General features: G+C 39.4%; 1 protein-coding gene across 3 annotated transcripts in view; it reads left to right on the forward strand.

Annotated features, from left to right (window-relative positions):
• PLAGL1 (PLAG1 like zinc finger 1) overlaps positions 1–14,359 on the forward strand; it is a 140,816-nt gene that overhangs the window by 72,504 nt on the left and 53,953 nt on the right. For 2 of the 3 annotated variants that reach the window (XM_023729445.1, XM_004368856.2), the window contains exon 1: positions 12,969–14,011. The gene's annotated coding sequence lies outside the window, so the exon portion shown is untranslated. Of the gene's footprint in view, positions 1–12,968; positions 14,012–14,359 lie in introns of those variants that run through there. The other variant, XM_023729442.1, reaches the window with a different exon arrangement.

Below are 14,359 nucleotides of genomic sequence, written 5' to 3' on the forward strand. Positions count from 1 at the left end.
TTCCCCCTTGGGTAGTATTTGATACAGAAAATTGTATCAGTGTGCCACAATTTGTTTATCTGTTCTCCTGTTGGTAGATGTTTGGGTTTTGACTATTGTGAATAAAGTTTTGACTGTTATTAAAATTCCAGTTTTGACTATTAATGAATAAAGCTGCTATGAATTCGTCATAAACAGATCTTTTGGCAGACATTTGCAGTATTTCATTTGGGAACTGTCTTGGTTATCTAGTGCTGCTGTAACAAAAAATATTACAAGTAGGTGGCTTTAAAGAACAGAATTTATTTCCTCATAGTTTTGGAGGCTAGAAGTGTAAATCAGGGCATCAGCTCAAGGGGAGGGTCCTTCCTTGTCAGCAGCCCTGGATGTCCATTGACCTTCTTTGATGTAGATGTATCTTCACATGGCATCTGTCTTCGATCTGTGTGTGTTTCTGTGTTTATCACACAGGAGTGATTAGATTTAGGACCCTCTCTACTTTGGCATGACCTCATTAATGTAACAACAGAAAACCTCTATTTCCAAATAGGGTCATAGTTACATGTAAAAGAGATAGGAATTCCACATTTCTTTTTGGGGAATACAATTCAAGCCATAACACTCCACCCTATAGCTCCCCCAAATCGTGTCTTTCCCATGTGGAAAATACATTCACCCTATCGTATCTTCCCCCAAAATCCTAACCTATTGGAGTGTCAACTCTGAATCAGAAATCTAATCTTCTGAATTATCTAAATCAGTGGGTGAGACTATGGGTGTGTTCCATCCTGGAGTGAAATTCCTTTCCTTTTGTGGACCTGTGAAACCTAGAATACAAATTATCTGCTTCCAAAGTACATTCCCATTCCAAAAGGGAATCAGAGGGAGAGAAGGTGTCAGGAGCACCAAGCAAGTCTAAAACCCAGCAGGGCAAATCTCATTAGGTCTCAAGGCTTGAAAATAATCCTCTGTTCTCCAGGACCATCTAGGCATCTTGGCCCTCCAGATCTTTGAGTGGCAACTCTGCTTTCCAGGCCCATTGGGATGGCAAACCTGCTCCCTTGGCTTAGGGCATTCCCATTTTTTTAGTACACTGGAGTGGTGACCCTACCCCCTCAGCCTGAAGCAGCCCTGTTTTCCTGGCCTGCTAGTATGTCAGCTTCACCCCCCTCAGTGTGGGCTGTGATCCCATTCTTGCAGCCCTACCCTCTGGAACAGAGGTGGTATCCCCACCCTTTGAAACCTAGGTGGTAGCTCCACCCTATGAAACCAAGGAACTGGTACCCCTCTCCCCCATGCTCTTTCTGATAATCCTGCTGGTGTCTGAACTACTCCCAGGGTTGTCTTTTCCTTTTTGTGGAGGACAGCAGATGTTTGCAACCAAGTAGTGCCATGGGCCCATTTCCTGCCTATAGAATTCCAGTAGGCAGACCGCTTTCCTTCATTTCTTCCTGTCTCTGTCCATTTCCATCTAAGCTGACAGGGTTTCTTCTGAGGTTGTTGAACAAATCCATTGATCACAAGCCTTATCTTTTTAGCAAATGATTGTGTAGCCATCCCCTTGGTGTCCTTTCCGAGGCATGCTCACTTAGTTTTTACAGTCGAATTTTCCAAATCTTGAAGCTCTGCTTTTTTTTTTTTAAATGCAGTTCATTTCTCAATCTGTTTCTTTTGTCTTGCCTTTTACTGTATAAGCACTAAGGAGAAACCACACCACTCCTTTAAGATACTGTTAGAAATCTTTTCAGCCAAATATCCAAGTTCATCATTTACAAGTTCTACCTTCCACAAAACATATGAATGTAATTCATACACGTTCTTTGCTACTTTACAACAAGGATGGACTTTCCTCCAATGTCCAATAATATGTTCATCATTTCTTGTTAAAGCTTCACCAGAAACACATCTAACGTCTACATTTCTAAGCAACATTCTGTTCATGGTGATAGAAGATTTCTCTACAGGATCCCTTATTTCTTTGTGACCCCTTATCAGAACTGACACTGATGTTCATAGTTCTACCAACACTGTCTTCAAGACAAGCTAGGCTGTTACTACCAAGCACATCAGATTTCCTCCAGCCTCTACCCATTACCCAATTTCAAAACTACTTCCATGTTCTGAGTGTTTGTTAGAGCAGTGCCATCATTCTCTTGTACTAAATTCTGTCTAGTGGTACTGTAACAAAAAATACCACAAATGGGTGGCTTTAAAGAACTGGAATTTATTGTCTGACAGTTTTAGAGGCTAGAAGTCCAAATCAGAGCATTGGCTCTGTGAGAGGGTATGTCCTTGTCACTAGCCCTAGTTATTCCTTGGCATTCCTTGGCTGCTTGTAGATGTATTTTCATATGGCATCTGTCTTCCCCCTGTGAGTGTCTCTGTGTCTCTTCTGGTCTTTTTATAACACACCATTCAGAAGTGATCAGGTTTAGAACTCATCTTACTCTTGCATGGCCTCATTAACATAACCAGAGAAAACCCCTGTTCCCAAACAGGGCCATACTTACAGGTAAAGGGGTTAATAATGCCACATTTCTTTTTGAGGACACAGTTCAATTCATAACCAGAACATACTTAAGAGTAGAATTGTTGGGTCATAGGGTAGGCATATGTTTAGCTTTAGTAAATTCTGTCAATTTACCAGAAGTGAATGAAACAATTTATGCTCCCATCAGAATGAGAGTTGTAGTCATTCCACATTCTCACCAATGCTTAATATTGTTGTTCTTTTTCATTTTAGGCCTTCTCATGGGTATGAAGTGGTATCTCATTATGGTTTTCATTTGCATTTCCTTGATGATTAATAATATTGAACACCTTTTTATATACTTCAGATATCTCCTTTTGTACAGTACTTGATCAAGTCTCTTGCACATTTTTATTGAGTTGTTTGTCATCTTTTTGATTTGTAGGAGTTCTTTATATATCTGGATAAGAATCCTTTTTTGAATGGATATATTGCAAATACCTTCTCAGTTTGTGTGTGACTTTCCTATTTACTCTTTAATATGTCTTTTGATGAACAAAAATTCTTAATTAATGAGATCCAATTAATTTTTTATAGCTAGTGATGTTTGTGTCCTGTTCAAGAAGTCTTTGCTTACTCCACAGTGATGTGGAATAAAGATCTTTTTCTTTCACATTTAGGTCTGTGATCTATCTCAAATACTTTTTGTGTATGATATAAGGGTCAAGGTTCATTTTTTCCTCATCATATATATTTTATTGAGTTACAGTCAACACACACACACAAATCATAAATAAAACTGATAACTCTGTCAACATTTGAAGATGATACAGTTGTATACCTGGAAGGCTCAAGAGAATCAGCTAAAAAACTACTACAACAAATAGAAGAGTATTTTAAAACATTTTCAAAATTTATATACATAAGTTAATAGATGCCATATATAGTACAATATAAGAAATCTCATTTAAAATGTCAACCAAGCAGATGGTGTTTTCAGGAATGTGCACAATGTGAAATGTGCAAGGCTTATAGGAAGCAAACTTTTAAACAAAGTTAATTTTTTCCAGTATAGCAATTAAATTGCTCTGGAATCATTTTTTGAAAAGATTTTTCTTTCCCACTCAATTGCAGTAGTACCTCTCCTGAAAATCAAGTGTCCGTGTATGTTATGGGTCTGTTTCTGAACTCTTAATTTTACACCATTGTTCTATTTGTTTCATGGTCGAAGTTGGCTAATGAGGCTTAAGCTATCATGCCATTATTCCAGCCAGCAGGCACGTGGAAGAAATAAAGGGGTACAGTCCTTCAAGGATTATTCCCAGAATTTGCATATAACACTTCTGCCTATACTTATTAGTCAGTAACATGATAACTTTTATCTTCCAGGAAATTGGGGAATGTTTATTCTGAGAACTTGTGTGCACACTTAAAACTGAGAGATGTTATCATAAAGGAAGAAGGGAAGAATGAATATCAGTGAAAACTGACAGTCTTTGCCATACTTTCTCTTTGTAAGCACTTTGTAGGTGCTTACCGCACTTTTATGCAAATAACACGTGCCTTCTATATTTGTTTGCCAACCACTCCCTCCCTCTGCGAGATATTTTCATAAGTGCACTGTGCTATTTTTTTTTTTACAGCAACATGTGAAAAAAGAAATTGGCATAGCAGTGCTTATGAACATACCTAAAAAAAAATTCGCATAGTGGCATTTATGAAAATAATTTGCAGGGATGGGAGCGGTTGGCAAATGTGGAAGGCATGTGTTATTTGTGTATAAATACGGTAATCATATTTTCACTTAATTAACTCTCAGATACTTGTCATTGCAACCTCTTTGGTTAACATTCACTTGTAATCCATACGTGCAAATATCACAGATTCATGATAGAAGACTCTCCCAGATCCACTTAACAAAGAAGCGTCCCCAAGTAGTAGGTCAGCTATTTTCAAGTGAGAGAAATGTCCAGTCCTTGTTCCTCTTCAGTCTCCTGGTGTTTCTTTTGTATGAGCATCAATACATTAATGCATAAAATACATTAATGATGATCATGGTACTTTTGCCATTATGTTAACAGGTAAGGATAGTTTCAGCAATTCGCACTCGTATTCCCTTATCTCTCAACTTATTTGAAGCTATATAATTGCAAGTCTTATTTGCTATTCAGAAATATATCAAGTGAAAAAGGAGACTTCCTTGAAGATAAGATTTTTTTTTTTTTGGTCATACAAATCATGTGCAAAATCCAAAATTATAAGGCAGTAAGTGACACAGTTGCTATCTCTGAGGTTAGGTTAACTTGTGGGTGAAAGTGACTGAGCTCATGAGGATTTGCTTTCACCCTGGGCCCTTCAGATTACCTGATCAGTTAGCTGTATATACACTCTAGATGTAATGCGTTTTTTAAAGAATCTAAAAAGCATTAAAAATGCTGTTAAGAGTTAGTCTATTTATTTGGGGTCTTTTTTATTATAGGAAATGTTTTTAAAAATGGGGATTATTCTTTTTTAAAAAATTTATTTTTTGTTGTTGAGAATATACACAGCAAAACATATACCAATTCAACAATTTCTGTATGTACAATTCAGTGACATTGATTACATTCTTCAAGTTGTGCAACCGTTCACACCCTTCTTTCCTGAATTGGTCCTCCCCCGTTAACATAAATTCACTGTCCCCTGAATTTCCTCTCTGATCTTTCAAGTTGCTGTTATAAATTGGATCCCATATAGATAGTTCTTAAAAGAGCACAGTGTTCAAGGCAGACATTCTTTACTAGTGAAGCTGAACTATTGGTAATTGTATAGTGGTCAATATATTATTTGCACTCACTTTGATAAGAATTTAACCATAATTTTACCCTTGGAGGTAACATAGAAATTTATGATTGTTATATTTTTAAATGGCATTGTTGCTCATAACAATGATTTATTTGATTCTAAATCCTTGGTTAGGAATTGAGCCCTCTAGTATTGCGTTGTTCCTAAGGGAAACTTTTTGGAAGGTTTTCTAGAAATGCACGCAGCAGTAAAATGTTGGGACTGAGTAAAAGCTGCTGTAGTTCGTATTGTTGTCTTTTATTCCCTGCCATATCCTTTATAAGAGTAATAGTATTTATAATGTCATCAGTTTAACTCCTGGAGATTGTAAGTGCTTTGGTGAAGTAGAGTGTTGTTGTTAGGTGCCATCCAGTCAGTTCTGACTCATAGCAACCTTATATACAACAGAAGGAAACACTACCTGGTCCTGCGTCATCCTCACAATCGTTATGCTTGAGCCCGTTGTTGCAGCCACTGTGTCAGTCTGTCTCATCAAGGGTCTTCCTCTTTTTCTCTGACCCTCTAATCTACCAAGCATGATGTCCTTCTCCAGGGACTGGTCCCTTATGATAACATGTCCAAAGTATGTGAGATGAAGTCTCACCATTCTTGGTTCTAAGGAGATTGTGAACGCTTTGATGAAATAGAGTAGTTAAGTTAAATCTGCACTTCTATGAAGCGTGAAGTCCCTGTCGTGCTTTAATGGTAATTACTTACATTATTCAAAAAGATGTTTAAAATTGCAATCTAGAAAATTGCTTTTGAACAATTGGCAGAAGATGTTCATATTCTTCAGAGGACATGATATAGAACACGTGGACATATCATTCACTGTGAATTTAACACTCACTGTTTTAAAATCTATAATGTACTGGAAAATTGTTGATGTTTCTGATACCTCTTGGGGTCAGGGACTATTAATATAACACAGATTCAAACATAGTCTTTGGAATACCATGCGTCATAAACTTCACTTAAAAAAAAAACCAAACCAAACCCGTTGCTATTGAATAGATTCCAACTCAAAACGACCCTATAGGACAGAGTAGAACTGCCCCATAGGGTTTCCAAGGAAACCTTTCTGGTTAGCAGCCGTAGCTCTTAACCACTATACCACTTAGGCTCCAGATTTCACTTAGTGTACTTTAATTAGGGATTTTATTTTAGTTTTTGTAATGACTTACCTATTTTATGGCAATCTCAGTTCTTCCCCCAATGTTGTAGGAGTGTACCATATTTTTACCCAAATAACGCACACCTTCTAAATTTGTTTGCCAACCGCGCCCTCCCTGTGAGGTATTTTCATAAGTGTGCTATGCTAATTCTTTTTTTCAGCAACATGTAAAAAAAAAAATTGGCATGGCAGCACTTATGAAAATACCTTACGGGGGGAGAGCGTGGTTGGCAAAGATATGTAGAAGGCACATGTTACTTGTGTAAAAATATGGTAGATGATGGAAAATACTCTGGTTTTAAAGCTTAAACTTGTTACTCAGGTTTTTAAAAATTGGAATAGATGTCATGTGTGTGTGTCTGTGTTAGTGTAACTAAACAGAAAGGAATATTTTCTCTATTAGGTTAACAACTCAAAATATCTTATAATTACCAAAAATTAAATTTCCAAGCCCCTTGTTATGCTCACTTGGATAATAGGAGAGAAGAAACTTGGCTGGTGCATGAGAACAGGACTGGTCAGAAGTTGCGTATATTGAAGACCCTGTTTATTTCATGAATGTTTTAGAGGACCTCAGCTGTTTAGAAACCAGCATTCCTATTCCTGTCATTGTTTTGAGCAAGTGGAGGAGGATAGTCTTTTCCATCTCTTGTCTGGGTGTTTTGACCGGAATTACCTATATATGTTATTTTTAAATGGGAAATATCAGACTTCATTGGTCAAGTAGGATCCAAGGCCACATAAAACATTTTTTTTTTGGGCTGGGGGGGGGCGGGCAGAAAGAGCTAATTAAAGTAAGACTGGCATCTAACTTCCCTCTTTGATTCATAACAGTTTCTCCTGAACTGTCACTTCCTGGTCCCCGTTTGGAAGAGGAAAAATTAAATGAAGTCAATGGAAAGGAGATCATAAATCTATCAAAAGCAGGTGGCTGCAGTAAAGACACAAATACAGACAGTGCATAGTGTCAATAGTGAGGTGCCCTAGAACTAGTTAAAACAATCAACTTATAATGGGAGAAATTTAGTGTAAGCAGAAGTCTCAAAAAAAAACAGTCTCTCTTTAGATAAAAAGGAAGAACAGGATCTGACAACTACAGCTTGATAAATGTTATTTCCATAATTAGAGAAAGAATGCATTAACTGAAAGGGTTTTATCAATAAGGAACTTGGTCGCATTTTTAACATGTACAGGAGAGAAAGCAATCTGATGAGCAGAGAATACTGTTGGGTCCCCCAGTAGCTTTATTACTGTTTGGGGGTTGGGGGGGCGGTGTGTGGTAGAGATGGACATTCCAGACTATTAACAAGTGATACAACTGCCCATTAAGATCATTTAACTAACTTACCTTGCTTGGATTCTACTCTCACTAAGAAACTTTGTGTGTCAGGAGAGGGTAGGTTATGCTGTAGTAACAATCTCAAAAGTGTCAGTGGTTTAACACGGTAAAAATTATTAGTTTATTTTTTGCCAATGCTACATGTCCTGACTAGATTGGTGAGATCTCTGTTTTACACTGTTATTCAGAGACCCCATACCTTGTAGATACATGATCTGAAACAAGAGAGTGAGACACTGGTTTCCATGGCACAGGGTGGTAGTACTAGAGGGCTTCGTGCTGTTGATGAAATGGCTTTGTTCTGGAATACATGTTGTTTCTGCTCACAGCACTGGCTAAAATGAATCACACAGCCCTACCTAACTGTAATAGAGTGGAGAAATATACTCATCCCATGTGCCTGGTAGGAGAAGAGGACTGGATATCAATGGAGCACTGAAAGTCTCAACCACAGTCAGTCCTTTTGGTCACTAAACATTCCATTTACTTTTCTTTCCAAACATGGAACACACTGTCTCCTCCCTGAGAGTTACAAGTTGACTTTCCATCCAGTGGCTGCACCCAATCAATGCCTAGGATTTCTGGGTCATGTGCAATAATTTCTACATTAGACCTTGACATGGTTTCTCTTGATTAGGAGATCTATGAAATGAAAATGCACTTATGCGCACATACCTACATACACCCCACTCAGCACTATGTATACCTTAATATATAATGACAGAGTAGGAACAGGCTAAATACAGTAAACTCTCCCATCTGGAAAAGGGAAACATGGAAGACACATAGGAGTCACTGGTTCATAGCAGTTTTGAAATCCCTCAAGACTGATATTGGGACACCCTGGGGGAAGGAAATATGTCTTGATTAGGCCCTGATTCTGCCTTGTTTTTCATTTTTCTCGCAGCTCTGGCTCTGCCCTGTGGGAGGGTCTTTCTTTTTCATTATCTTCTTTAGCCATATATGAAGTGGAGTTTAGGAAATATGTCCTACCTGGGAACTAAGCAACACTTTCTGCATGTAGAAGGTTGGGGCAGTCTGCCTCCTGAGGTATCAGAAGCAGATGTTTTACCAGACATTTTGCCACTGTGTAAAATACATCACCATCATTCCAGCCATCAGTACCAGTTTTCTCACCATAAACCAAGGCCATACGTTAGGCTTTTGCTAAAGCAGTATCCTACTTCTGGTATCAATCTCTGTACTGCTTAGGCGACCTTGTGTGTCAGAATAGAACTGTGCTCCATAGGGTTTTCAATGGCTGATTTTTTAGAAGTAGATCTCCAGGCCTTTATTTTGAGGTGCCTCTGGGTAGACTCAAACCTCCAACTGTTTTTTTGGCTAGCAGTTGAGCATGTAACCATTTGCACTACCCAGGGATGCTCCTAGGTAGAGCTAGGAAGGAAAAACACCCTGATCAGTGTCATATCTTCATAATTATAATTCTCATTATAAATTAATAAAGTCCCATAAACTGTCAAGTTGATTCTGACTCACAGCGACCCTAGAGGACAGGGTAGAACTGCCTCATTGGGTTTCTAAGGAGCGACTGATGGATTGAAACAGCTGACCTTTTGGTTAGCAGCCGAACTCTTAACCACTGTGCCACCAGGGCTCCAGTTATCACATATAAATCAGTTCCTTATGTATCTGCTTACAGCAAATTTGAATCAGTTCTAGGTCTTCTGACATAATGGAGGTAACAAGACTATGCCATGTCTCTATGAGTGATGCCCCTGCCTTGTCACCATCTAATGGGAACAACCAAGAAACAATAAGATGTAATCACCCCAAGAGCAGGCACCCTGCTGCATAGAATCCATGTGATCTGAGGTCAGATGTCAGATGCTAGCTCTGTCACTTATTAACTGTCTGATCTTGGGAAATGTTTCGTTCTTTTTTTCTCAGCCAAAATTTTCTTATTTGTAGAAAGATGATAAAACCACCTACTCTCTGGTTGTTATGACACATAAAATAATACACATCAAGTGGTCAACATAGAAAACAATCATGGGTCCAGCAGGTTCCTTTTTCTCAACTGAAAAATAATGAAAAGCAATAAGATGTTCCAAGGAGTAAGTTTGAGATTTAATGCAGGGAAGATGACATAAGAGAGGATGGAGGAGGGGGTTCCTGGAAGATGAAGTCCTTAGTCTAATATCCTGAAAAGAGTGCTTTAGGGCAGCCCTGGGCCCTTGCATATCACTGAGGGAGGCACACACAGTTTTTACTATCTCAACCTGGTAGTCTCTCTTGAGCTTTAGTCTCTCTTGAGCCTCAGTGCCCTGATTTATAAAACAAGGATAATGATTGCTTTGATGACCTTGGTAAGGATCCTTTGATAGAGTAGTGGGAATAAGAGCCAAGGCAATGGGTTAGGAAGTGAATAGGGAGTGAGGAAATGGGGTTATTTAAGTGTTCAATTATTTTCGGATGTTTGCCTGAGAAAGGGTGGGAGTATAGAGTGGGAGGTGGAAGATGAAGTGAGGTCAGTGAAGGTTTGTTTTTTTAAAGGTTGGGAAATACCAGAGCGTGGTTGTATGTGTGTGTGTAGAGGGCATTATCTAGTAGAGAAAGGGAGGAGGAGGATCTGGAGGAAATTCTGAATGGAGCGGTGGCGTTGACCTCTGATATTAGGAAGGGCACTTCCTCCTGCAGGGAAACATGTAGATTTAGAGTTGGAAAGACGAGATGCTCTGTCCAGTGGCTTCTCTTTTCTCAGCGAAGCATGCAGTGGGGATGCTAGCAGAGGGATGTATGTACAAGAGTAGAATGTAAGGAGGACAGTTGGAAGAGGAGGTGTGAAATAACAAAAGAATGGGGAGACAGCATAAGTCCCGAACAACTAGATGGTGCCTGGCTACCACCACCGACTGCTCTGCTCTGACAGGGATAACAATAGAGGATTCCGGACAGAGTGGGAGAAAAACGCAGAACAAAATCCAAATTCACAAAAAAAAAATACCAGACTTAACTGGCTTGGCAGAGACTGGAGGGACCCCTGAGACTATGGCCCCCAGACACCCTGCTAACTCAGAACTGAAGCCTCTCCCAGAGTCTGCCTTTCAGGCAAAGATGAGACAGGCCTATAAAACAAACAATAACCCATGTAAGGAACTTGCTTCTTAGATCAATCAAGTGTAGGAGATCTAATGAGCAACACCTGCCCAAAAGCAAAGACAAGAAATCAGGAAGGGACAGGAAACCAGGATGAATGGACATGAGGAACCCGGGGTATAAAGGGAAAGAGGGAGAGTGCTGACATATTGCAGGGATTGCAACCATGTAACAAATACAATTTGTGTATAGATTTTTGAATGAGAAACTAACTTGTGTTGTAAACTTTCACCTAAAACGCAGACACACAAAGTGGGGAGATGTGGAGTTGTTGGGCAGCGTCCAGAGCTCAGTTGAGTCTGAGTTGACAGAGCTAGAATGAAGTCACTTTTCCTAGCTGTGAGAGGCCACTGCTGAGCACTCCCTTTCTATTTCTGCTGCATCAACCTTTCTCCTTCATTGTTTGTGCATATTTAATATCCCCGAAGGCACTCTCTAGTCACACTGAGCGCCTACCTGGGCTGTCCAAGTTATCTCAAAAAAAAAAAAAAAAACCAATTGCCATCAAGTCACTCAGACTCATAGTTATCTCCCCCCACCCCCCCCAAAAAAAACAAAAAACCAAACCTGTTGCAGTTGAGTCGATTCTGGCTCAGAGACCCTATAGGACAGAGTAGAACTGCCCCATAGGGTTTCCAGGGAGCGGCTGATGGATTCGAACTGCTGAACTTTTGGTTAGCAGCCGAGCTCTTAACACTGCGCCACCAGGGCTTCGGTTATCTCCAGGTACCCATTATTATTTGGTTAACGCTCTGGTTACAAAGTTGCGTAGGTTTTGAGTAGTTTGCCTTGATTTTCTCCCATAAAACCACCAGTTTCTATGGAGTCGACTGTGATTCATGGCGAACTCGACTGTCGGAGTAAACCTGTGCTCTGTAGGGCTTTTAGTAGCTAATTTTTTGGAAGTAGATTGTCAGACCTTTCTCCTGAAGCACCACAAGGTGGACTGGAACCTCCAGCCTGTTGGTTAGCCATTTGCACCACCATTAGGGTCTTGGGGCAACATGTCAATTGCTTATTGAATAGACACTTGATAAGTATTATTGAGTGATTGGCATAACTATGTATGTGGTTTTACAGAAATGTCTACTAATCTTTATTAGTGCTATATTATTAAGCTAATAAACCTACATAAAGCTTGTCAGAATAGGTGTTTACTAAATTATTACAGTCCAAGCATTACTTTTGGAGTTTTAGAGCTCAGCTGCTAACCAAAAGTCGGAAGTTCAAATCCACCAGCCGCTCCTTGGAAACCCTCTGGGGCAGTTCTACTCTGTCCTGTAGGGTCGCTATGAGTTGGAATTGACTCAGCGGCAATGGGTTTATGGGTTTCATTGACTAGAGAACCTAATTTTGAAGATTTTACCTGTGGCCAAAAATGTCAGGCTTTCTGATCGTCTTTTCCCAGTAGAGTATTTTGAGAGCAGTTATGGTTACGTATAAATCTCTACCTGGTATCACCAACATACATTAAAGAGAAGCTGCTCAGGACTGGCGGTCACTTTGTCTTGGTATAAATTTTTTCCTGTGTGTTCTGTCCTTTGTTTTGGCAATTTCCCATTACTTACTGTTTGAATAAAGCACTACTTCCATTTTACAAATCATTGTTTTGGCCTTTTCCTTATTCATTTCCTCTGTATTAAAATGGGGGCCCTGGTGGCACAATGGTCAAGAGTTCAGCTGCTACCCAGAAGGTCAGCAGTTCGAATCCACCAGTCACTCCTTGGAAACTCTATGGGGCAGTTCTGCTCTGTCCTATAGGGTCGCTCTGAGTTAGAATAAACTTGACGGCAATGGATTTGGTATTTTTGTTTTTATATTAAAATGAATTTTACCAATAATCAAGTGGTTTGTTTGTCATAGAAACTGTTGATGACACAGAATGACTAGATTTCATCATCATAGGTTTTTTCTGAGGGACAGTATAGCCCAAGTCCAAGGACCCCTGGTGGCATAATGGTTAAGTGCTCAGCTACTAACCAAAAGGTTGTCAGTTGAAACCCACCGTCTGCTCTGTGGGAGAAAAGACCTGGTAATGTCCTGTAAAGATTACAGCCTTGGAAACCCTATGGGGCAGCTCTACTCTGTCATATAGGGTCACTATGAGTCGGAATCAACTCTACGGTACCCAACAACAACATAGCCCAAGTGCTAAGAACCTGTACCTATGTGCCAGGTTTGAATCCCTGGTCTGCCACTTGCTAGTTGTGAGATCATGGGCAAGTTACTAAACCTCTCGGTACCTAAGTTTCCTCCTGGGTCAAGCAGGGATAACGCACCTACCTCACAGAGTCGTTATGAAGATTAAATAAAATGGTACGTATAAAAGACTGGCCTATGGTAAGCACACAGAGGTTTCTTGTTATTAGAAAATTATTGAGAACATTGGCTTCATACACCTTTTGTATTAGATCTTTTCACTTTTTCAGTTTTGAAGGGAGTAGTGTAAGCTCTGGTAACAACCAGAAGAAACTTTTCCCTAGAAAATTGGTTTCTTAAACTAAAATGTATTGTTACTTAATGCAGAAAAATAGCATCCTTTATTCCTGACTTGGCATATAACTAGGTAGTAGTCTCTTAAGCACAATGAAAAAAATACTGTTTACAAACAGATATTATTGTTTTAGTGTTAAAAATGGTTGTGCAAGGGGCTAGGGACAGGAGAAGGGGCATGGGGAAGGAGGTGTAGGTGTGGTTATCAAATGGCAATAAGAAGGATCCTTGTGGCGATGGAACTGGTCAGTGTGCTGACCGTGGTAGTGGATACATGAGCCTACATGGGGTAAAATTGTATAGAACTATATATACACACATGCACAAATGAGTACAAGTAAAGCTGATAAATCTGAATAAGAGCAGTGAATTGTATCAATATCTATGTCTTGGTTGTGATATTATACTATAATTTTGTAAAATGTTACCTTTGGGGGAAACTGGATAAAGGGTACATAGGTTGTCTCTGTATTATTTCATAAAACTACTTATGAATCTGCAATTAATAAAAATTTCAATTAAAAAATGGATGTGTAGCAATTATATAACAGTAATAAATAATTTTTATTTGTTTTTAGGTTGTTCCTGCCTGATTCATAAACCATCACTGGCCTTTGTAAGTTGATATTTTAATTGTTGGGTTTTTTTTGGTCCTCCACCCAGACACCCTATATTCTCTAATTATGTGAGAGTAATTTTCTAGTACTCAGCATGAAGGTGGCACAGACTAGGGAATATTTTGTTCTGTTACACATAAGGTCACGACGAGTCAGAGCTGACTTGATGGCAACTAACAACAACTTTTCTAGAAAACCTGATCAGGCAACAAATATTTTGAGGAAGTTTGAATTAGACGTCTATACATCTTGGGATAGGAACATCTGGTTTTTTGGAGTGACTTCCTGTCAGGGTTGTGATAAGTGAGAGCAGAGTGCGATCTGCAGAGCTGACGGTCGTACATCCA

This window comes from Trichechus manatus, unplaced genomic scaffold (assembly GCF_000243295.1).
Source record: "Trichechus manatus latirostris isolate Lorelei unplaced genomic scaffold, TriManLat1.0 scaffold00002, whole genome shotgun sequence".
NCBI lineage: Eukaryota > Metazoa > Chordata > Mammalia > Sirenia > Trichechidae > Trichechus > Trichechus manatus.